At 36.5% G+C, this 22,956-nt stretch overlaps 1 long non-coding RNA gene across 4 annotated transcripts in view; it reads left to right on the top strand.

The window, feature by feature from the left end:
* LOC123835379 (uncharacterized) overlaps window positions 1–22,956 on the top strand; it is a 459,456-nt gene that overhangs the window by 39,620 nt on the left and 396,880 nt on the right. For all 4 annotated transcript variants that reach the window (XR_010406420.1, XR_006788732.3, XR_010406421.1 and 1 more), the window contains exon 3: window positions 4,489–4,632. This is a non-coding gene — a long non-coding RNA (uncharacterized LOC123835379). The remainder of the gene's footprint in view (window positions 1–4,488; window positions 4,633–22,956) is intronic.

The following is a 22,956-nucleotide window of genomic DNA, read 5'->3' as shown; positions in this document are numbered from 1 at the left end:
TTAAGCTGGGAAACAAGTCTTTCCTTGAAGCGGAATTTGGTACTCCATGGTACTGCACTTACTATGACTCTCTCAGTTTCATCTGCTGGTTTCTCCTTATCTCCTGGACATCTAAACCTTTGCAAGTTCTGAGTCTTTGGACCTGTTCTCCTACAATAATGCCCTTGGTAATTCGATCCCATCTTGTGTTTTTGAATACCACCTATGCTCTGGCCAATCTTAAATTTATATTTCCAATTTGGACCTCTTCCCTGAAGTTCAGGATCATAAATATTCAGTTGCCTCTAGACATCCCCACTTGGGTACCTAATAGGCATTGTGAATTTTGTATAGGATTAAACTCTTGATTCTTCCTTTCCCCTCACCCCAAGCCTATTCCTCCCATAGTCTTCTCCATCTCAGTAAATTAATAACTTCCTTCTTCCAGTTACTCAGGCCAAAAATCTTGATTCCTCTCCATTTTTCACACCCCATATCCAATCCATCAGCAAATCCATTGGTTCCACCTTTAAAACATATTCAGAAATTTCATAGCTTTTTGCTTTCTTGTCTGCTACCACCTTGGTCCATTCCCTCATCATTTTTTTTTTAATATTTCATTATGGCAATGCCCTCCTAACTAATTAATTTCCCTTTGTCTACCTTTACCTTCCTTCTCAGCATAGTAGCCAGAGTGATATTATTAAAACATAAGCCAGATCATGTACCTCCTCCAATGGCTTCCCATCTCATTCAGAGAAGAAACCAAAGTCATCATAATACCAGGCCCTATATGAATGGCACCCCTTCCTCTTACCTTTCTGTATGTATTCCTACTCTTTCCCTTGCTTCCTCCACTTCAGCCACCCTGGCCTCTTGATATTTTTCAATTAGGCAAAGCACTTTCCTGCTTGAGGACATATGTGCTCATTGTTCCTTTTGTCTAGAAAGCTCTTCTCCAGATTTATACATGTATACTCACCTTTTCTTTTATATCTTTAATCAAATATTACCTTCTTAGAGAGATCTTCTCTGTTATTGTTTATAAAATATCAACCCTCACTACCCCCACACAATCCTCTGCCCATCTACTTTATATTCTATATTTTTTATCATCATTGAGCGTAGTCTAATTTTACTTATTTATTCATTTGTTCTCTATCTTCCCGCTAAAATAAGATCAGTGGGGCATGAGTACAGGGAATATGCCTGCTTTGTTCACTGCTAGATCCCAGCTTCTAAGAACAATAGTATTTAGTAAGAGTTCAAAACTATTTTCTGAATGACTGAATGAATATAAGGGTGAAAGAGACAGACTGTGTCCCTACCTTCATGAAACTTATACTTGGGGAATTCGTAGTTAATAAACAAGTGATTATAATGAAAAAGTACATCCATTTCAGATGTATTGGCAAGATTGGGCAGGTCAAGAGGCATGTTGCTATGCTAGAATATAGTCTCAGGTCATATTATATGTAACTGACACAATATTTTTAAAAATTGACTTTGAATGTTCTGAGATGGGGTGTGCCCTCTCCAGTTGATCCCCCACTCCTGATTATATTATACTTCAGAGAATTTATATATTAAACTTACCTGCTTGGAGCCTATAGGTATGCAAGTCAGTAAACTGATTTAGAATATTCCAAGGATTTAGAGATTCCCTGAAATGTTGAGAAGGATGTATGCTGAGCCTGAGGTCTTATAAGCTTTAATGTGAATCAGAATACTTGATCTTAAATATTAATGCTATATTTATGGTTTCAAAATACACTGGATAAAGTGTCATATCTTGGACTTTTATAAAAGTCAGAGTAATTTTTAAAAATGAATACATGTCTGACTGCTGTATTTTTAGCAGGTAGATATGTGCAACAAAATGGCAAAACCATATACTATTCTGAAAATGTTAGTTTTAAACAGACATATTTGAATGGGCTTATATTTTTGGGGATGAATTGTGTGGAAGTGGAGGTTATCATAGTTTGTGATGTAGCAAATACCAACACTGTAGTGCTCGCCTTCATCAGACCCTGGCCTGATCACACGTGCAACTAACTTGTTTGTGGATAGTGAGGCAGCATGACCTAGAATTTAGGAGTGCAGACTCTGGAGTCAGGCTTCTAGGGTTTGAATTCAGGCTTCCCCAGCTACCAGCTAGGTAACTATGAGAAGTTACTAAATCTCTCTGTGTCATAATTCCCTCCTTTGTAAAATGGGAATGATAATAGTTCCTACTTGGTAGGGTTGTTATGAAGATCAAATAAACTACTTTATATGAAGCACTTATAATAGTGTCTGACAGTCAGTAATTTCAAAATAAATGTTATTCACTCTTACTATTCTTATAATAATTATAGAATATCCAAGAAAATCCTGGAAGATGTTAAACTTTTCTAACACAAGATATACTGATCAGTTATGTTGCTCTTAGGAAGAAGGTAAAATGTAGAACAATAATCTTATGGTTGACAAAAACATTATTAAGGCTGATGGTATTTAACTTAATGTGGCTGTGAATTTATGGAATTTGAAAAAAGAGACGTTGACTTTTTTAAGATGCCAAAGGAAGAACTTTTATAAAGTTGCCTATCTTAAGATCTTACAATTGGCTGCTTTTAGACAAAAATATCTAGCAGCCTAAAAAAATACTTCACAAAAGCAATTTTGTTATAATTTGAAAAGGAAGATTCCATAAATCAGTAATACTTTTATGTAAAATTCCTCAAGTATGCTTCATAAGGATAAAGTTGCTGGGTCTTTTGTGTCCCACTTACTGAGTCTTTGGTAACATCCAGTTGGGTGATAAACTTTTGGCTATGACTCCTCTCATAGGGTATAACATTTTACTCCATACCTCAAGAACAATGAAACAGCAGATCTTGGGGGAGCGCAGTGGGACCAACTGCTAGAGGGAAACTCCAGTTTCTCTCCTGCTCTTGAGGACATAGCTGCCTGTGGAGGAGAATGTGAACAAGGCAGCTGACTATTTCCAGGCTTGGGAAATGGAAATTAATTAACCCTGTCATCTAACTTTTTTACATTTGCCTGTCTTTTCTTTCTTTCTTTCTTTTTCTTTCTTTCTTTCTTTCTTTCTTTCTTTCTTTCTTTCTTTCTTTCTTTCTTTCTTTCTTTCTCTCTCTCTCTCTTTCTTTCTCTCTCTCTTTCTTTCTTTCTTTCTTTCTTTCTTTCTTTCTTTCTTTCTTTCTTTCTTTCTTTCTTTTTCTTTCTTTCTCTCTCTCTCTCTCTCTTTCTCTCCTCTCCTCTCCTCTCCTCTCCTTTTTCTTTCCTTTTTCCTTTCCTTTCCTTTTTCCTTTCCTTTCCTTTCCTCTCCTCTCCTCTCCTTTTTCTTTCCTTTTTCCTTTCCTTTCCTTTTTCCTTTCTTTTCCTTTTCCTTTTCCTTTTCCTTTTCCTTTTCCTTTCCTTCTCCACTGAGAACAGATTTGGGGCCTGCTGACAAGGAGTGGCTATCTCAGAAGCCGGGATCATAGTAAATCAGTCAGATGAAAGAGGAGGTGTATTGTTGCCTCTTCAAAGACAACAATTCATCTATGTATCTCTTGCCAACATTTAAACTTTTAGAATCAAGTATTTCCAGGCATATTTTTTTTTTTTTTGTAATTTAAAGCATTCAAACAATTAGCTAAGGTCTTTCTTTCTTTTTCTTTCTTTCTTTCTTTCTTTCTTTTTTAAACAGCTCCTATTTAGTGTAATATGTTTTTTATTCTTTATTTAAGATGAAGACTAACCAATATAATATACCCATGTGAGCTAATGAACAATTAATTACATAATGTAGTTGAGGGGAGTAGTTATACTAACACCTTGGCAAACATTTACTGTGTACCAAGCCCTTTACCTGCATTTTCTCAGGGAATCTACACAGCAGTTGGATAAAGTAAGCACTACTATTAACTATGTAATAATCAAGGAAACTGAGACTTGAATGCATTCATTGTTTGAAATATACAGCTAGAAGATACCCTGTCAAGATTTGGACTCCAATCTTTTTGGTTTCTAGTGTTTTCTTGCATAATCACTTGTTTCTCAGTAAAAATGCCAAGATAAATGTAGGTGAAGAAATGAACACAATACCACAAATTGGTTAGGGCTGATAAAAGATACCTACAATGTAAGAAAGGAAAGGAATTCTTAATTAAGTTAAGGTAAATGTTAAGGTTCAAAGGATAGCTGTGTTTCCTGTAGATTTCTATACAACAGAGATTTGTTTGTATGGAAGTGTATAGCTCAATTCTGTGGGAAAGCTTAAAATAATAGAAGAAAGGAAACATAATGGGAATTTAAAGATAATTCTATTATTATTTGTGCATTTGTTCCTATATGGAAATGGATTCTACTCATACAATTTTAAGTTCATGGGTTGTTCATTTCTTAATTCTCATGGTTAAATATAGCCTAGCATTTGTCATTAAATTAATGCTTTACTTATACATGATGCCACTATTTCAGGATGTTTTCAAATGTTCTTTTCTCTCCATTTTCCTACAGGCCTGTCTGCCATGTTGCAGCCCTACCCCTCCTCTCTCCACGGAGGTTTGTGACAGTGTTGTTAGTCAACTTGTAGTGATCAGGTTGAGAAAGGCCATATAACTCCCCCAAAGTGCAAAAGGAACAACAACAAACCATTCACAGGTAAAATATCTCTCTCCTTTGGTTCTCAAAGCCTGGCATTTTAGGCCAGAGACTTTACATGTATGCATCAGCACAGAGACATAGAACCTGAGTACTGTGGCTAATACTTTTTGGTGTGTGGTTTCAGCTTCTTATCAAATTAAAAAAAATTTTTTTTTCCTCCTCTGCTGGTAGAGGAGAAGAAAAGAATGGTTAGAACATTAAGAAAAATTTAAAGTAATAGTCATTTGTAAAAATGAAACAATGCAGATGTGCCCTGTTCTCCCCTCTCATGCCACAGTCTCATTCTTCAGAGGGAGTCTACCTTAATGGTTCATAAATACCCTTCTAGACTTCTAATAAACCAGCACAAGCTTGTAAGTTTCTTTTTATCACAAAAATGGAATCATACTGTACATCATTTGCAACTAGTTTTTCATTTACTCAAAGCTATGTGAGCCTCAAGCCTTTAAATGACTACATAGTATTAGATGATATGTGCAAAAATTTATTTTGTCATCACCTTTTTTATCCTAATTCAGGTTGTTTCCAGTTTTGCTATTAGAAACAAGGCTTAAATGAACATCCTCCTACTCTGATAGCTGGTGTAAATATTTCTATAGTGTAGATTTCTAAAAGTTCAATTACTGAGTGAAAGATACATGCATTTAACCCTTCCTGAAATATTTTCTTAATTGTTTGCTGCCAGAACAGTGTATAAGAGTCACCTGTTTTTGTCATATTCTCACCATCTGTACGTTATCAATCTTGAAAAATGTCAGTGCAACATGTGGAGCATGGCATCTTAATATTTAAACTTATATCTCTTTTACTATTAATGAGGCTGAATATCTTCTGTGGATTGTTGGTTTATATCTTTTATTCATAGGTATTTTGGGCTATTATCTTTTTATTCTGGATATACAAGCATTTTATACATATATATACTTATCAGTTAAATGTGTAAATCTTCTCTCTTAATCTGTCAGTTGAAGAATTATTTATTTAACATCTTTTACTTTTTCCCATCCATTCTCCATGAGCATGTTACTCAGTAGTAAAATAACAAAATATTAAGCAGGAGGACTAAAAAGGGAGGAGAAATAAGCTATAAAGATAATCTGTATGTTGTACAACAAAGTTTTGAGTAAGTGAATTGATTGTGTCTATCTAACACCAAACTAGCTGGTGAGCTTGGTTAATTTAGTAAAATATGAGATAATAATCACAATTGTCTCATCAAGTTTTTTTCTTAGCTAGAATTAAAACTCCTGAGGTTAGGGGCATTGTCCTTCTCTATACTACTAGTGCTTAGCAGAGTGCCTGTTACCTAGGTGGCCCTCAGTAATGATTGACAAATAAATGGAGTAAAAGAGAACCAGATAAACCAGTGGTCTTCTGTCAGAAACTCAAAATGGAAGAAAGACCTCAATGTGAGACAGGACTCCATCAAAATCCTAGAGGAGAACATAGGCAGTAACCTCTTTGACATCGGCCATAGCAACTTCTTTCAAGATACATCTCCAAAGGCTAGTGACACAAAAGCAAAAATGAACTTTTGGGACTTCATCAAGATAAAAAGCTTCTGCAAAGCAAAGGAAACAGTCAACAAAACAAAGAGGTAACCCACAGAATGGAAGAAGATATTTGCAAATGACACTACAGATGAAGGGCTGGTATCCAAGATCTGTAAAGAACTTCTCAAACTCAACACCCAAAAAACAAATAATCAAGTCAAAAAATGGGCAGAAGACATGAACAGACACTTCTCCAAAGAAGACATACAGATGGCTAACAGACACATGAAAAAATGTTCATCATCATTAGCCATCAGGGAAATTCAAATCAAAACCACACTGAGATACCACCTTACACCAGTTAGAATGGCCAAAATTAACAAGACAGGAAACAACAAGTGTTGGTGAGGTTGTGGAGAAAGGGGAACCCTCTTATACTGTTGGTGGGAATGCAAGCTGGTGTGGCCACTATAGAAAACAGTATGGAGGTTCCTCAAGAAGTTAAAAATAGAGCTACCCTATGACTCAGCAATTGTACTACTAGGTATTTACCCCAAAGATACAGATGTAGTAAAAAGAAGGGGAACATGCATCTCAATGTTCATAGCAGCAATGTCCACAATAGCCAACCTATGGAAGGAACTTAGATATCCTTCAACAGACAAATGGATAAAGAAGAGGTGGTACATATATACAATGGAATATTACTCAGCCATCAGAAAGGATGAATACCCACCATTTGCACTGACATGGATGGAACTGGAGGAGATTATGCTAAGTAAAATAAGTCAAGCAGAGAGAGTCAATTATCATATGGTTTCACTTATTTGTGGAACATAAGGAATAGCATGGAGGACATTAGGAGAAGGAAGGGAAAAATGGGGGGGAAATCGGAGGGAGAGATGAACCATGAGTGACTATGGACTCTGAGAAACAAACTGAGGGTTTTAGAGGGGAGGGGGGTGGGGGGATGGGTTAGCCCGGTGATGGGTATTAAGGAGGGCACATACTGCATGGAGCACTGGGTGTTATACGAAAACAATGAATCATGGATCACTACAACAAAAACTAATCATGTATGGTGACTAACATAACATAATAATAAAAAAAAAAAGAAACCATAGCAATGCATTCTTTTAATGACTTTTAAACATTGGTAGTAGATATCATACTCATATAGCCAATATGATGTTTTAAGCCTATAATTCTTAGGTAGATGCATTTTTACCATTTTTTGCCAGTTTTAAGTAAGATTTTTTTGTAATATAAATTTGTAAGTCATTTTAAACATATCTGACTGCTTTGCTACCAGGTACTAACATTAATCCTTGTAATTGCCATTTAAAAGCATTACATTTTAGGGATGCCTGGGTGGCTCAATCGGTTAAGCATATGTCTTTGGCTCAGAATCCCAGGATGCTGGGATGGAGCCCGAGCCCCAAGTGTCCTGAGTGTGGGGCTCCCTGCTCAGTGGGGAGTCTGCTTCTTCCTCTCTTTCTGCCCCCACCCCCCCTGCTTGCATGTGCTCTCTTTCTCTCTCTCTCTCAAATAAATAAATAAATAAAACCTTAAAAAAATAAAACCATTACCTTTTAAATGCAAACATCCATATGGAATTCAAAGCAACTTAATACTAAGTGGATAGAACTCTTTTATTGACTTATTTTATTCTTCTGAGAAAACACTGGCATAGAGAAATGATGATTCAGGTGCCTGCGAAACATCATGAAGGTATTACCACACTGGAGAAAACCTACGTTTTCCTTAGAAAGAAAGTGATTTTGTTATTCCAGGGCCCACTTTTAGTTTCTTCTCCCTCATGATTCATGACATATCCTCAAAGGACATTAGTGACAGTCCTTGAACCTATAAATTATAGGTTGACCACTCTTGGCTTTTACTTTAGAAAGGGCAGTAGCAAAAGTCTTTAGTAAGTCAGCTTGATTGATGAAAATTTGGAAAAATTGCTGGTCTAACATTAACCACTTCAAAATAAAGTCAGGTAGTCAGGACTGTGCTATTATTCCTATGGCATTTAGCTTTGTTTGAAATGCCTGAACGTGTCGTTCTGTTCATCCAGAAATGTTTACTGAGCATCTACTATATGCCAGATGGTGGGCTAGGTCCTAGAGATTAAAGGCAATTAAGACAAAACATTGCTTTCCAAGGTTTCATGGTTTTACATACTGCATGGAGCACTGGGTATTATATGAAAACAATGAATCGTGGATCACTACATCAAAGACTAATGATATGATGTATGGTCATTAACATAACATAATAAAAACAAATTAAAAAAAGGAAAACAGTGAAGGAAAACAGAAAAAAACTAATGATGTATTATATGATGACTAACATAATAAAATAAAATTTAAAAAAAGTAATAGTAGCTTTACTGTTTTCATTAATGGTAAATAACATATTCAAATCAATTCCAAGAATAGACATAGATGCATATTAGGATATGGCCAGTTATTGTTCATCCACTGCAATAGGATGGTGCTGTATAGGAAGGACAGAAATCTGAAATTAGATCCAATAATTGGAGTGGAGCACGTGTTTGGGGTACAAAAAGAGTTGCAGGTGCTGGGAGGAAATCCAGCCTATGAGGCAAAAATGATATCTGAAATCTCTGGCAGTAAGTAGACACATGGCTGTTTCTGGAGAGTCTAACACAGTGATCAGTGAGAACATGCAGTGAGAGATAATTCAAGATCAATAATCTCACATGTCTGGGCAGGTAGGCAGTTGGCATCCAAGAAGTTTGCCAGCAAATCTTGAAGTGAGAAAGGCATGGTTTCAAAGTTGGATTGTAGGGGAAAGTTTAATCCTGGTCAGATGGAAAGGGAAAAGGGCGGAAAGAGTGTGGCATATTTCTAGTTCTAAGAATATTTTTAAGGTAGATAGTGAGTCATAATAGAACAAGGCAGAAAGCTGGTTAGGCAAACTGGGGCAAACACACCTCTAGGGGGAGCCTATGGCTCTTTTCTATTCTTGTACCCTCCACATGTCCCCAAACTCCCAGCTTCCAGACTGTGTACGTATTTCCCCCTTAAGGAGGAATGCTGTCGGGGATAGAACAAATTTAAGGGGCCTCGTCAGATCATAGTATTAGAAAGTAGAACTTTCAAAAGGATTAAGAACAGAACACAGATGGGCATGGATTCTCTTGTTTTTTCCTTCCAGAAATAATTAAGCATGAGTTTGTTCAAATTATCTGTGGCCATTTATTTTTCTCTTTTCAGATGCTTTTCTTTTCCCACAGGCCTGGAAGTAACTCCTTTTTGGAAACTGCACTCCCAGTTCCTCTTTCCAACAGCTGCCCCCATCAGCCATGGAGAGGCACAGTGGAGAATGCTTCCTATCTCTCCCTTGCTCCTTTACATTTTTAGCACCTAAGACCTAGCCTTGCATTCACAAGGCACTCAGCAAATTATTGACTAATTTTAGTGAATAGATAAAAACAGACTAACGGTGAATTGTATAACTTTGGCTTTATGCTCTTTCATGGCTTTTGCAAAAGTTCCATGTCATAACCTCATTTCACATTTTGTGCCAGTAGTCTATTCAAGCATGGTATGTTTATGACATGCCTACTGAGTACCCAGAGGAGCTAGGTGTCTTCCTGTGTCATGAGTTTTTTGTTTGTTTGTTTGTTTTACCTAATTACAAAAACCCTTGAAAGTAGCTATTACCCTCAATTTTATATATAAAGAGGTTCATAGAGGCTAATTAATTAGCACCTTGTTAAATGGAAAGGATAGGATTAAAAGCATGGTCTTTATGACCTCAAAGTCCATTCTCTTTATACTATGTAAAACGAAAATATAATTTCCTTATCAGTACAGAAGAATCCTAAAAGAACTATGTTAGGCTTGGAAGTCAGAATTTTTTTTTTTAAAGATTTTATTTGTTTATTTGACAGAGAGAACACAAGCAGGGGGAGCGGCAGGCAGAGGGAGAAGCAGGCTCCCCACTGAGCAGGGGCCCTGATGTGGAGCTCGATCCCAGGACCTTGGGATCATGACCTGAGCTGAAGGCAGCCGCTTAACCGACTGAGCCACCCAGGTGCCCCTGGAAGTCAGAATTTTGAAGGCATTTAAAAGGGCACAGATAATGTTAAAGAGCAAGTCTGATGATACCTGGCTTCTTCAAAATATTATCTCTTTATATTAGAATTTTAAATTATGAATTATATATCATTAATAAAGTGACATTAAATTTTTTTCACTTAATTTTAGACTCTTTTAAGGCTTGAAAAAGAGCTCTCCTCCAGCACCTTCATTCCACAAATGTTAGCATTAAAAAGTGCTCTAATTTTACAAGTCAAGAAGCATAGGCCCTCTGAAGTTGTGTATTACCTAATTTTGCACCCCTGGTTAATGATAGAGTTGAGGAAGATAACTACTTAGGCATAACCGGAATGAGATGCATTGTGGAAGGTTTTAATTTTATTTATTATTTAATTATTTATTTTTATTTTTTAAAGATTTTATTTATTTGAGAGAGAGAGAGAGAGAAAGAGAGAGAAGCACACATGCGGGGGGACAGGTAGAGGAAGAGCGAGATTGAGAAGCAGACTCCCCGCTGAGCAGGGAGCCCCCTGGGAGGTGGGATGTGAGGCTGGATTGAGGCTGGATGGGAGGCAGGATGCGAGGCTGGATGTGAGGCTCGATCCCAGGACCCTGGGATCATGACCTGAGGGGAAGGTAGACACTTAACTGACTGAGCCACCCAGGCGGCCCTGCATTGCGGGAGGTTTTTAAAAAGCAAATGATCTACTCTAATTTCTAGTATCATATGCAGCATGCATTCTTCTAATGAGTAATAAGTGTGAGGTAAGAAAAGCAAATTTATATTTTTGTAAGGCAGTAATCCAATAGATATTTAATCCCTGGGAAAATGTTAAAATGCTAACAGTTCAAAAATGGAAATATTCAGAAAACTAGTCAGGCAAAAGATAACATTATCAAATTAAACAGAGGTAGACTTGCTAAACTTTTTCTATATATGATTTAAAATCACACTTCAAACATTGTAATAATATTTATTAAAAAATATGGGGAGGAAAGCAGAGAACAATAATACAATATAATAATTCAAAGAATTGAAGGCCTTTGAAAGAAAAAAAGGGAACTATTTTAAATTAATTCTGTCATTCTTTCCATAGATATAATTGAGTACCATCTCTATCTCTATGTCTGTATACCTCTGTATCTCTATATCTATATGGAAGGTTTACTTTCTAAGGAAATTAAACTGTGCTTCATATAGGTCATGCCAATGTAGGGTTATTACCAATTTTGAGAGTCATGGCACCATTATACCCTATTGTCATGAACGCTGGAAGTAGGTAGCAAGCATTAACTTTTTTTCTTTTTGTAAATGAGAAAATAGAGGAAATATTTAATCAATTGTAAAATTAATCCATAATTCACAATGATATTAACAATATAATTGTTAAGATAAATAAAAACTATAAAGAAGAATAAAGGAAAAGAATTTGATTCTGTAGTTTTGAGGTTTCAAGACTAGCTGTCTGGGGCAAACATGACCATCAAAAGGGAGATTGGGGACAAGTGCTGGTTTTGGAAGGAGGGTGATGGGATCATTTTAGACATGTTGATTCTATGTAAAAGGGAGACACCCAAATGCAAATATTCAGTAAGAAGTATGGAAGATAGTAGGACAGAAGTTAGAGATTTGAGAATTAAATACACAGAAATGACATAGAAAGTGCCAAGAAAAAAAGACTTTAATTTTAAGGAAAATCTTAATTTGGGGTTGGAGTAGAAAGAGGACCATAAAAATAGGTAAAGGAGGTATTTTAAATAGAACGTTAAAGGTGAAAGTATAAAACAGGCTTACAGGAGAATCATTCAGAAGAGTCGGGGGGTCACATAAGAATAAAGGAGGAGAGCATTTCACAGAAGAATTGGTAAAATCTGAAGCAAGAAAGTGAACTAATACTTCAGAAATGTAATAATTAAGATGGGAAGTGGTCAAATCATGTTTGGAACCAGGCAGACTTGCCCAACATTTACTGGCTAAATGACTTTAATCGTACTGGGCTCTTTTTACTTATCTGTAAAATGGTGGTAATATATACTTCTTAGGATTATTGTTGACATTAGAGGTAATGTAAAGTATCTGCATGTAATTGGCATATAATAAAACATAACCAATATATTTTTGACCTATAGAAAAGTTTTCAGATTGTTTTAAGACAATCTAAAAGGTAAGGATAAAGTGTTTTTTTTTTTTTTTAATAACAATTTAGTAGAAGAAACGGACCTGATAATTTAAAGGGAAATAATAGTAATTCCATAGGGAGAACAATGTTGTAGGTACTTGTTTCTTCCTTTCTTGACAGGGCTACAATTCTCTTTGGATGCACTCCATGAAGCCTGTGCTTCTGAGAGGAAGTTGACTTCACCCCCAAACAGACTTCGGTCTTGTTTGTCTCAGTCAGAGATTCCCAAATCTCTTGGTTCCCAGGGTTCTTAGTATCTAAGTAATTTAATCATAATGTCTCTAGGCAGAAAGAAATATCTAACAGCTCCAAACACAACTTCTCTAACCTGGAATCAGATTATACATCACCACCTTCATTACTTCAACCTTATTGATTTTTGTGCAGTTCTTGTTTTTTATTTTTACAATAACAACTGCTAAGAACCCAGCTTCTCAAAGGTCTGAGATCATTGAAAAGAATGTAATGGGTTGTAGAGTTGAAAGTGTGAATTATCTTTTTTTTTTTTTTTTAAGATTTTATTTATTTGAGAGAGAGAGAGAATGAGAGACAGAGAGCACGAGAGGGAAGAGGGCAGAGGGGAAAGAGGGCAGAGGGGGAAGCAGACCCCCCGCTGAGCAGGGAGCCCGATGTGGGACTCGATCCCGGGACTCCAGGATCATGACCTGAGCCGAAGGCAGTCGCCTAACCAACTGAGCCACCCAGGCGCCCGAAAGTATGAATTATCTTGAGTTAACAGTTTGTGTGGTATCCTGCAGATGTTGAATATTCCTGTATTGCCATCAAAAATATACTCAAGAGTGCTCAAGAGTGTTCCTTCATACAGTTTTGGAAAACTCATGTCTATGTGTAATTCTATACTCTTTGCCAGTGATTGGCTCAGGAGTAAGTATATGGCTTAATTTCAGCAACTAAGGCAGAAATAATGACTTTTTAAAAACGTAGATTTTGTTATTCATGTATGGTGAGGCCAATAGAGTGTTTATTTCACGGATACCAAAAGGACGGGGTGGGGCGCCTGGGTGGCTCAGTTGGTTAAGCGACTGCCTTCGGCTCAGGTCATGATCCTGGAGTCCCGGGATTGAGTCCCGCATCGGGCTCCCTGCTCGGCAGGGAGTCTGCTTCTCCCTCTGACCCTCCTCCCTCTCATGCTCTCTGTCTCTCATTAAAAAAAAAAAAAAAAGGAGGGGGCACATAATGCCATGAGGGATCACATGGATTTGGTCAGGCAGAGGGAATGAGGAGAAAATGTGAACAAGAGGGAATGAGGAGAAAATGCGAACAGGAGCCTTTATTGTGGTTTCCATATGAAGGAACAGGCAAGGCAGTGTAAACAGGTTTAGAATTGGCTAGTCTGAATAATTCTGGTGGGCTCTGGGCATTAGGGCCTATCCTTAGTTGTCCGGTTCTGGCTCTGGGGTGATTAGGGCAGGGGAATAAAGGCCCTGAGTGTAAGAGCTCAATAAAAGAGGTGATTGAGGGTAAAGGTCAGGATTGGTCGGTTTGTATATAAAAGGACACACTTGGAGGCCAGCCTTTTGCTATCTTCAGGAATTGGCTAGCACTCTCCAGGGTCAGCATTGTGCCAGATGGCAAAGCATCAGAAGCACATGATTAATACAATGACGCATCTGATGCTTTTACCTGGTGCTTCTGGTACAGCTTGGAAGTGTTCCCCTTTTCTTCCTTTGGAGGTGTGAGAATTGGAACTGATGCCACAGTCTTGCTACCACTCTGAGGATGAAGCTGGGACAGGGAGGTAGATGGACATCAGAGCATTGCAAGACAACAGAGTGGAGTAATTTGTATTTAGTTTACCCTGACCCTTGTCAGACTTTAGACTTTTACTTATGTGAACTAATACATTTTCTTATTGTTTGAATTAGTTTATTGTTGCTGTTTGTTATTGTTGTTTTTAGATTTCCTGTTACTCCCACCTGTGCTGTTCTAACATTTACAAAACCACCATGTGAAAACCCACAGGATCTATTTGGAAGGGATTAATTTTCGTTAGGAAAGGAGAAATTTTCCAAGTCTGCTTTTGGTGGTATTAAGATGTGTTACAGAGGTTTGTTGAATGCCCTCATGGAATAAAGGGAGAATGCAAGGCTTTTTATTTGCATTTGCATTCGACAGATAACCGAGTTTGCTGACCTAAGTGTAATATCCTTTTTCAAAAATCATTCTGAAATCTCTAAACACTGCTGGATAGGAGAAAGTTATGTAGCATTTCTATAATAATCTCCCAATTTCAATATTTCATACTGGGTAATGGAAATTCATATGGAGATGAAAAATAACTTACAGGTTTTAGTGTAGGAAAACTATTATTTTCATGTGACGAGATAGCTACCAGGGGACAATCTGAATCAAACCCATTTGTTCAGTTTATACTATATATATGGGGAAAATAATAATATTCCCCTCCCCCAAGATTCAGCAGTTATGTTAATAGCCCTGTTAAGTAGCATACCTAGAAGTGTATACGTGTGTATGTGAATTTGTATGTGTATGTACACATAAACACTTCATTTTTTTATTGAAGTATAGTTGACTCACAATGTTACATTAGTTTCAGGTACACAACATAGTGATTTGACAAGTCTATGTATTATGCTATGCTCACCACATGTGTAGCTACCATCTGTCAGCATACGACAATTACAATACCACTGACTATATTCCCTATGCTGTACTTTTATCTCGGGTCACTTTTTCATTCCATAACTAGAGGTTTGTATCTCTCACTCCTCTTCACCCATTTGCCCATTTCCCACCCTCCTCCCCTCTGGTATTCATAAGTCTGTTTCTGCTTTTTGTTTATTCATTTGTTTTTTAGATTCCACATATAAGTGAAAGCATATGGTATTTGTCTTTCTCTGACTTATTTCACTTAGCATAATACCCTCTAGGTCTGTTATCACAAATGGCAAGATCATATCCTTTTTTATGACTGACTAATATTTCAGTGTGTGTGTGTGTGTGTGTGTGTGCATGCACTTGTGTGTACACCACATCTTCCTTATTTGTACTTCTATTGATGGACACTTGGGTTGCTTTCATATCTTGGCTACTGTAAATAATGCTGCAATAAACTAGGGGTGCATGTATCTTTTCAAATTAGTGTTTTCATTTTCTTTGGGTAAATACCCAGTAGTGGAACAATTGGATTGTATGATATTTCTATTTTAATTTTAAAGATTAAATTTTATTAAATTAATGCATTCACATGTTTTTTAAAAAAATGCTACCAAGGGGTGCCTGGGTGGCTCAGTCGTTGAGCGTCTGCCTTCAGCTTGGGTCGTGATCCCCGGGGTCCTGGGATTGAGCCCCGCATCGGGCTCTCTGCTCTGTGGGGGGCCTGCTTCTCGCTTTCCCACTCCCCCTGCTTGTGTTCCCTCTCTCACTGTGTCTCTCTCTGTCAGGTAAATAAAATATTAAAAAAAAAATACTACCAAAAGTGATTATAATGAAAAACAGTATATTCCTTTATTTACATCCAGTTTCAGTTTTCAGGGTTAACAGCTTTTAGCTCTTTCTTCCTGTGATTGCCATGTTTTTCTATATAATATTTTTACTGTTGTGTTATTTGGTGACTTGTTTTAGTTTCTGTATAGTGACTTTTTATGATTTGCATGTTTAACCTCCTTGGACTTACACTTCCCTTCCCATATCCTCCTAATGTAGTTCTTTCATTCCTTTGAGTTATCAATAACATCATTATGACAATGTAAATATTGTTTGTTAAGAAGTATAGTAAAGTTGCACTAAATAATTGCCTTATTTTTATTTGCCTAATTTTTTACACATATATTCTTATTTTCCATATACTTCATTATATCATTTAGCATATCATCTCTTTGTCAGATCTGTATTTTTCCTATGAATCTGACAGAGATTTTCTTCTTCCTGATTGAGTTCAGACTTGTCACTTTCCGGGCCTGTTGTGCAGTACTGCTGTCAAGCTGTAGGGTTTCTTTCCATTCTCCCATCATTTCCTGAATCCTATGTCCTCTACTTTCTAGGTTTTCTCTCACTTTTTGCTAAAGCACATCCTCCAAGAGAGGTAGTTGCAAGGTAGTTCTACCATAGTAAAGATATCTTTTATTCTGCTTTTTTTAAAAATATTTTATTTATTTATTTGAGAGAGAGAGAATGAGAGAGAGAGCATGAGAGGGGGGAGGGTCAGAGGGAGAAGCAGACTCCCTGCCGAGCAGGGAGCCCGATGCGGGACTCGATCCTGGGACTCCAGGATCATGACCTGAGCTGAAGGCAGTCGCTTAACCAACTGAGCCACCCAGGCACCCCTTTTTATTCTGCTTTTGAGTTGGGTTTAGTTCGAAAAAAATTCCTCTAGAATTTTGGTCATTCTCCATTTTCTTTTGACATTCAGTGTTGTAGAGAAATCTCATACCATTCTGGTTCTCTGGTAACTTGTCCTGAAATTTTTCATTAATTATTATTATTATTATTTTTTAAGCTTTTATTATTTATTTGACAGCGAGAGACACAGTGAGAGAGGGAACACAAGCAGGGGGAGCGGGAGTGGGAGAGGGAGAAGCAGGCTTCCGGCTGAGCAGGGAGCCCAATGCGGGGCTCAATCCCAGGACCCTGGGATCATGACCTGAGCCGAAGGCAGACGCTTAATGACTGAGCCACTCAGGCGCCCCCATTAATTATTTTTTATTGTATCCAACTGTCAGATCCTTCTATTTTATCTAAGCCATGGTTGATTTGCTGTAACCATCTAACTGATCTCTCCATATGCCACTGATTGTTTTCAACATGGTAGTCAGACCTGTTCCTTTACAACTCAAATCTTACCATGTTATTTATTTTTTTTACAAAACCCTCCTTGGCTTACCATCTCAGAATAAAAGACCTCATGTGATCTGGCCCTCATTTTTTTCCCATTCCACTTCTTGCTCTTTCCTTTTCTGCCACACTGTCCTTTTTCCATTGTCACTTTTCATTTGACTACCATGTTTAAAATTTGTTCAGTTCTTGTATGTTCATTCATCATTTTCTGTCTTTATTTTTCCATTTCATATATTATATATCTTACATTATTTATTTTCAGCCTTTCCCCCTATGAGAATGTAAATTCTGCAATGGCAGGGATGTTAGTCTATTATTTCTTCCCTGTTGTATTCTTTTTTTAAAATTTTATTTGTTTTAAAGATTTTATTTATTTATTTGTCAGAGAGAGAGAGCGAGCATGCACAAGCAGGGGGATCAGCAGGCTCCTTGCTGAGCAACGAACCTGTTGCGGGACTTGATCCCAGGACCCTGGGATCATGACCTGAGCTGAAGGCAAGTGCTTAACCAACTGAGCCACCCAGGTATCCCTTCCTTGTTGTATTCTTTTTTTTTTTTTAAGATTTTATTTATTTATTTGAGAGAGAGAATGAGATAGAGAGAGAGAGCATGAGAGGGTCAGAAGGAGAAGCAGACTCCCCGCTGAGCAGGGAGCCCAATGCGGGACTCGATCCTGGGACTCCAGGATCATGACCTGAGCTGAAGGCAGTTGCTTAACCAACTGAGCCACCCAGGCGCCCCCCCTTGTTGTATTCTTAATACCTAGAAGAGTGATGACTTACTGTAGAACTGCAGTAAATATTTTTGATTAAATGATAAAAAAAAGTTAAAAATCATAAGTAAGAAATAGAGGTAAAGCAGGAGATATAAACACCAGCACAACTAGTGAGGAACACTAATGCAGCGAGTGCAAAACTGGGCAAGTAGAATAAATGGGTTGCATAGTTTTCATTGTGTTATGGTAACAAGCATAAATTTTATCACAGGAAACAACCTTTATTCCTGGATTTTCTGAGAAAAATTTGCCATGAGAAATTTTACATAAGGGCATGGGCTAAATTTAATAATTATAACAAAAAACTTTCCCATGTTATTATTATTATTATTATTATCTCAAAATCAGTTTTGTCTAATTTAAAACAATTCTTTAGGAAGTGAGAGTACCATTGTTCTGGAGAGGTAGTTTAATATAAGGATAAAGTCTGAAGAATCCAAAGAATAAGTATTTGTCTACCCTTCAGAATGTCTTTCTCAAAATTAGCTATTTCAGCCAAGCTTTGGAAAATAGTCAGATAGCAGGTTAGTCATGACTGAGGTCTCTAGTGAGAATTGAAGTGCAGGTGATCTCTGTTTGTAATTGAAAGGAGATTCACATCCTCTAGATATTTGTATGAGTGGCCAAGAAATTTTGTGGAGGAAAAGACTTTTGTGTTTTTGCATAAATCTGTGGGAATGACCTGCTTAAATCTGTGGGAATGACCATCTGGGTGGGGGGACAGGGAACTTTTTGTTGTTGTTTCTTTTATAGAAAGCAATATTTGATCTGAAAAAGAACCCACAATGAAACTTGCTTGAAGTCCCAAGCTTCTGCACACAATAGCCAAGTCAGAAGCACAAATTTGGGAGCCACTGGTATATAGGTTATAGGTATTGATTCTATGAAGACACATAAGATTATGAGGAGGAAATTTCTAAGGTAGAAATATGGCTATGATGAGATTGTTGCAGAATATATTTGGGACATTTAGTTGCCTTTTGGTTACTTGACTTCTGAAACTCCTTCCTGTGCTTAGGTAATCTAGTCTTTTATGGGGCAGTATTTGGGACCATTGGTGAGATGGTGTTAGAAGCAGTAGCTACATCTGGGCCACAGAAGCAGCAATGACCCTTGTTTTAGAAATGACCTTGTTTCTAGAAAGCTGAGTTGTTAGTGGTGGCATTGCAGGTTCTCTTGTCTGTACCAAGGGCCAATGACAGAGGTGTCTTCATGATTTTAAGTGTTGTTTCTCCTTCATAGCCCACAGACATATTTCTAAACAATTTGCCAAAGTGATTTTCCATTAACATTTCCACCAATTAATATCTCCACTGTAAGGAGAGTTGCTCAACATCTTCACCAACACTTGGCATTCTCTCTGATCATGCGTTTTTAATAAGTTGTTTCTCTTTAAATCTGCCAATATTTTTGTTGTTGTTGTTGATTAGTTGATTGAAACTAAGAACCATGGTTGATGCCAGAAGGGAGGCATACGGGATCAGGGAAACATAAGCAGGAAGTATAAAGTGAAAAGGGAAGTCCAAAAATGTAAGAGAGAAGTTTATTGGTGTAAAGTCTCAGAAGATGTGGGTGTGGAGTCTTGGAGTGAAAATATGGGAGCAAGGGCATAAGAAAAGCCATTGGAGAAAACAAAAATGTAGAGGTAAAGTAAAAATAGAACATTTTCATATAGAAACCTACAAAATAGTAAAATTTTAAAACATTCAGAGTAACAATTAAATTTAAAGACCTTAAAATTTTACTTGAAATTCATTTATCTGTAACTGGGACCCCCTGGAACCTTAGATAAGCCCTTTGACAATGCATAGACTGATAATTAAAGTGTACTTTTTCTTTTAACATTTTTATATTCCTTGATTTCTCACATAAAATTATGAAATTATTAATTTTTCAAAATAGCCATAACTTTAAGAAGCACCCATTCTCTTCTCATTGTTTCCATTTGGAAGGGAAACTTCTCCTGGAGTTACTTTCTTTAGGACTTTTATTAGTTCCCTCCTTCAATATGATCCTTACTTTGCTTCCTATTGCTGCTGTAACAAGTTACTACAAACTTAATGGCTTAAACAACTCAAATTTATTATCTCACAGTTCTGGAGGTCAGATGTTTGACTTACATTTCACTGGGCTAAAATCAAGATGATGGTAGGACTGAGTTCCCTCTGTAGGCTGTAGCAGTAAATCTATTTCACAATCTTTTCAGTTTCTGGAGGCTTCTTACAGTCCTTGGCTTATGCTCCCAATCCATCTTTAAAGCCAACAGCATAGCATCTTCAAATGCCTCTTTAACTCTGACCTTCCTGCCTTTCTCTTTCACTTATAAGGACCCTTGTGACTATATTGGGCCCACCCAGATAACCCAGGATAATATCTCCATCTTGAGGTTCGTTGATTAGCAATCTTAATTCCATCTGCAACCTTAATTCCCCTTTACTGTATAACTTCACATATTCATAGTTAGATATGCTTTTTGTGTGACGGTTATTCTGCCTATCACACTCAGAGGGAGAAGACATCCATATTAGTAGTGAATTTTATCTGCCTACTATAGATGTGTTTTGGTCTTTTTCTTGTGGGTTCTTTTAAGGACATTTCTTTTAATAGCTGGAAAAGAAGAGATAATGCCAGTGAATAAAAAAATTCAGGCCTCTGAAGCCTTTCTTCACAGGCTGTCTTTGTGAAGTTTCATGCAAATAGTTCAGAAGTAACATTTATCTGCTGTGGTCACTAAAATCTACATCTACTCCTGAAAAGGGTTGCAAATTATGAACTTTCATAATACTCTATAATCATCTTCTGTTTTATGTATGCCTTACTATACCTTAATTTACTTGTCAGTAATGATACTGTTACCCACCGAAGAGAAAAATAAACATTGAAAATCCTGATCAGGCACAAAGTATGCTATTGGTATAAATCTCTAATAAAACTGATTTAGCTTTCAGATTTGAATGGATAAAAGCTGACATTGACCTTAGTATTCAGTGCTTGGTGTATATTTTAAAACCCAGTGTTATTATGAATTCTGGATTCTTTATTGAATAGCACTAATTTTCATATCTAATTTCTGGGCTACCAAAGGTTTTCTACTAGGTTAAAGTGAAATAATTACCACAAGTGATATGAACTACAGAATTCTATTTAATTAGGAAATTCAATTTCTCTTTTTACTCACATATTACTATTAACTTTCACTTTTGTCTCATACATAGGTTTTTCTAGATATAGTTACAATGAGATTTGACCTAATATGGCCTATCCATTGTCAGTCATTGTTCTTAATATTTATCTTTAGAATATGCAATATATACATGGAAATCAAATCATTTGTCCATGTTACAACTAAATAGAGATTAGATGTATGATTTTTCCTAAGATTAAGTCACAACCATAGTAGATTAATTTTAGCATATTGGAAAGAAAATAATATCAACACATTGACTACTAAAAATTTGATATGCTTATTTATGGAATTGTATTGAGGGTAAGACATTTAAACTGTATCAATTAGATCTGAACTATTTTTAAAAGATGGTTTGATGTATAGAAAGTATATTTGTTCTTCAAATTTTGCTTTTATCACTTGTGTTTATGCCATTATTATTCTATTCCTTTAATTTCTATTTCTCTCCAAATTCTCAGGGAAGTTATTATTGCGTATCTCCTTTCATTTAACCACATATGGTAATATACTTAGTTTGAGATACTACATTTTCACATAATGTTATGCTGGAACTTTTTTCTATGCCATTTTAAAAAAGATTAAAATATATGACTTTTAATATTTGAATAATAACTATCGCCTTATCGTTATGTTTTTTCCAATTTTTGATATTATAAGTAACATTGAAAAGGCATTTAAACCTTTAAATTTATGTCTGAAATCAGATCTGGACATCAATCATGGGTTTTCATATGATGGCCTCATTCTTAGTATTTTTCAAATTGTCTCTGATCATAGTTTTGCTTTGAACTAATGGTTATTCAGGAGAGTGTTAGAGTATTTTCAATTACCAAGTTTTAATTTTTCTCCATTGAGCATTAAAAAACAGGTTCCAAGCTTTAGTGGATTATAGTCAAACTGTGTAGTTTCTGCTTTTTGGAATTTATTGGGAGGAGGTTACTTTAAAGTTATCAGAGTCAAGAATGAAATGGGATCTGTGAAGTCCCCTGAGAGTGAGATAAAGAATTTTATTAAACTTTTTGAAGTTGCATCTGAAATCCTCTTCTCCTCCTCTCCCCTCACTGCATGTCTAGTTGATACTGTAGAGCTTAGATACAGTTTATCATTATTAATTTATGTATTTTTCATTATGTTCATTTTATTTTAAGAATTTTTTACAGTTCCACTTGAAGGAAATGTCTGGATTATCAGAGGATTTCTTTTATATTTGTAATTCAGGAATTTGCCAGGAGTATCTGTGTAGAATACTTTTGATTTTATTTAGATCTGGGGAGTCACATCCATTTGCATATTCAGTTTTTTCAATTCAGGAAAGTTTCATCAATTGTATTTTTGATATTGTTTTGATTGTTTTGCTTATTTTAAGAAATAGCTATAATTATTATGTTGGATGTGCTTTTTTTTTTTTTAAAGATTTTTTTTTTATTTTTATATATTTGAGACAGAGAGAATGAGAGACAGAGAGCATGAGAGGGAGGAGGGTCAGAGGGAGAAGCAGACTCCCTGCCGAGCAGGGAGCCCGATGCGGGACTCGATCCCGGGACTCCAGGATCATGACCTGAGCCGAAGGCAGTCGCTTAACCAATTGAGCCACCCAGGTGCCCGGATGTGCTTTTTTTTTAATCCTAGTATTTGCATAGCATTGATGCCTTTCTTTTTCCTTTATATTTTTGATGAAGTTTCTCATGTTTACCTGTATACTTGAGTTCCAGTTTTTTGCAGTGTCTATTCTTCCATTTATTGCTTTCAAAAGAAATATTGATCTTGTATTTTTAGTTTTCTTTTAATTCTCCCT

Source organism: Mirounga angustirostris, unplaced genomic scaffold (assembly GCF_029215605.1).
Source record: "Mirounga angustirostris isolate CCGP_5_RB_7025 unplaced genomic scaffold, mMirAng1.0.hap1 SCAF_12, whole genome shotgun sequence".
Classification (NCBI taxonomy): domain Eukaryota; kingdom Metazoa; phylum Chordata; class Mammalia; order Carnivora; family Phocidae; genus Mirounga; species Mirounga angustirostris.
This window is presented reverse-complemented; position numbering and strand designations above follow the sequence as displayed.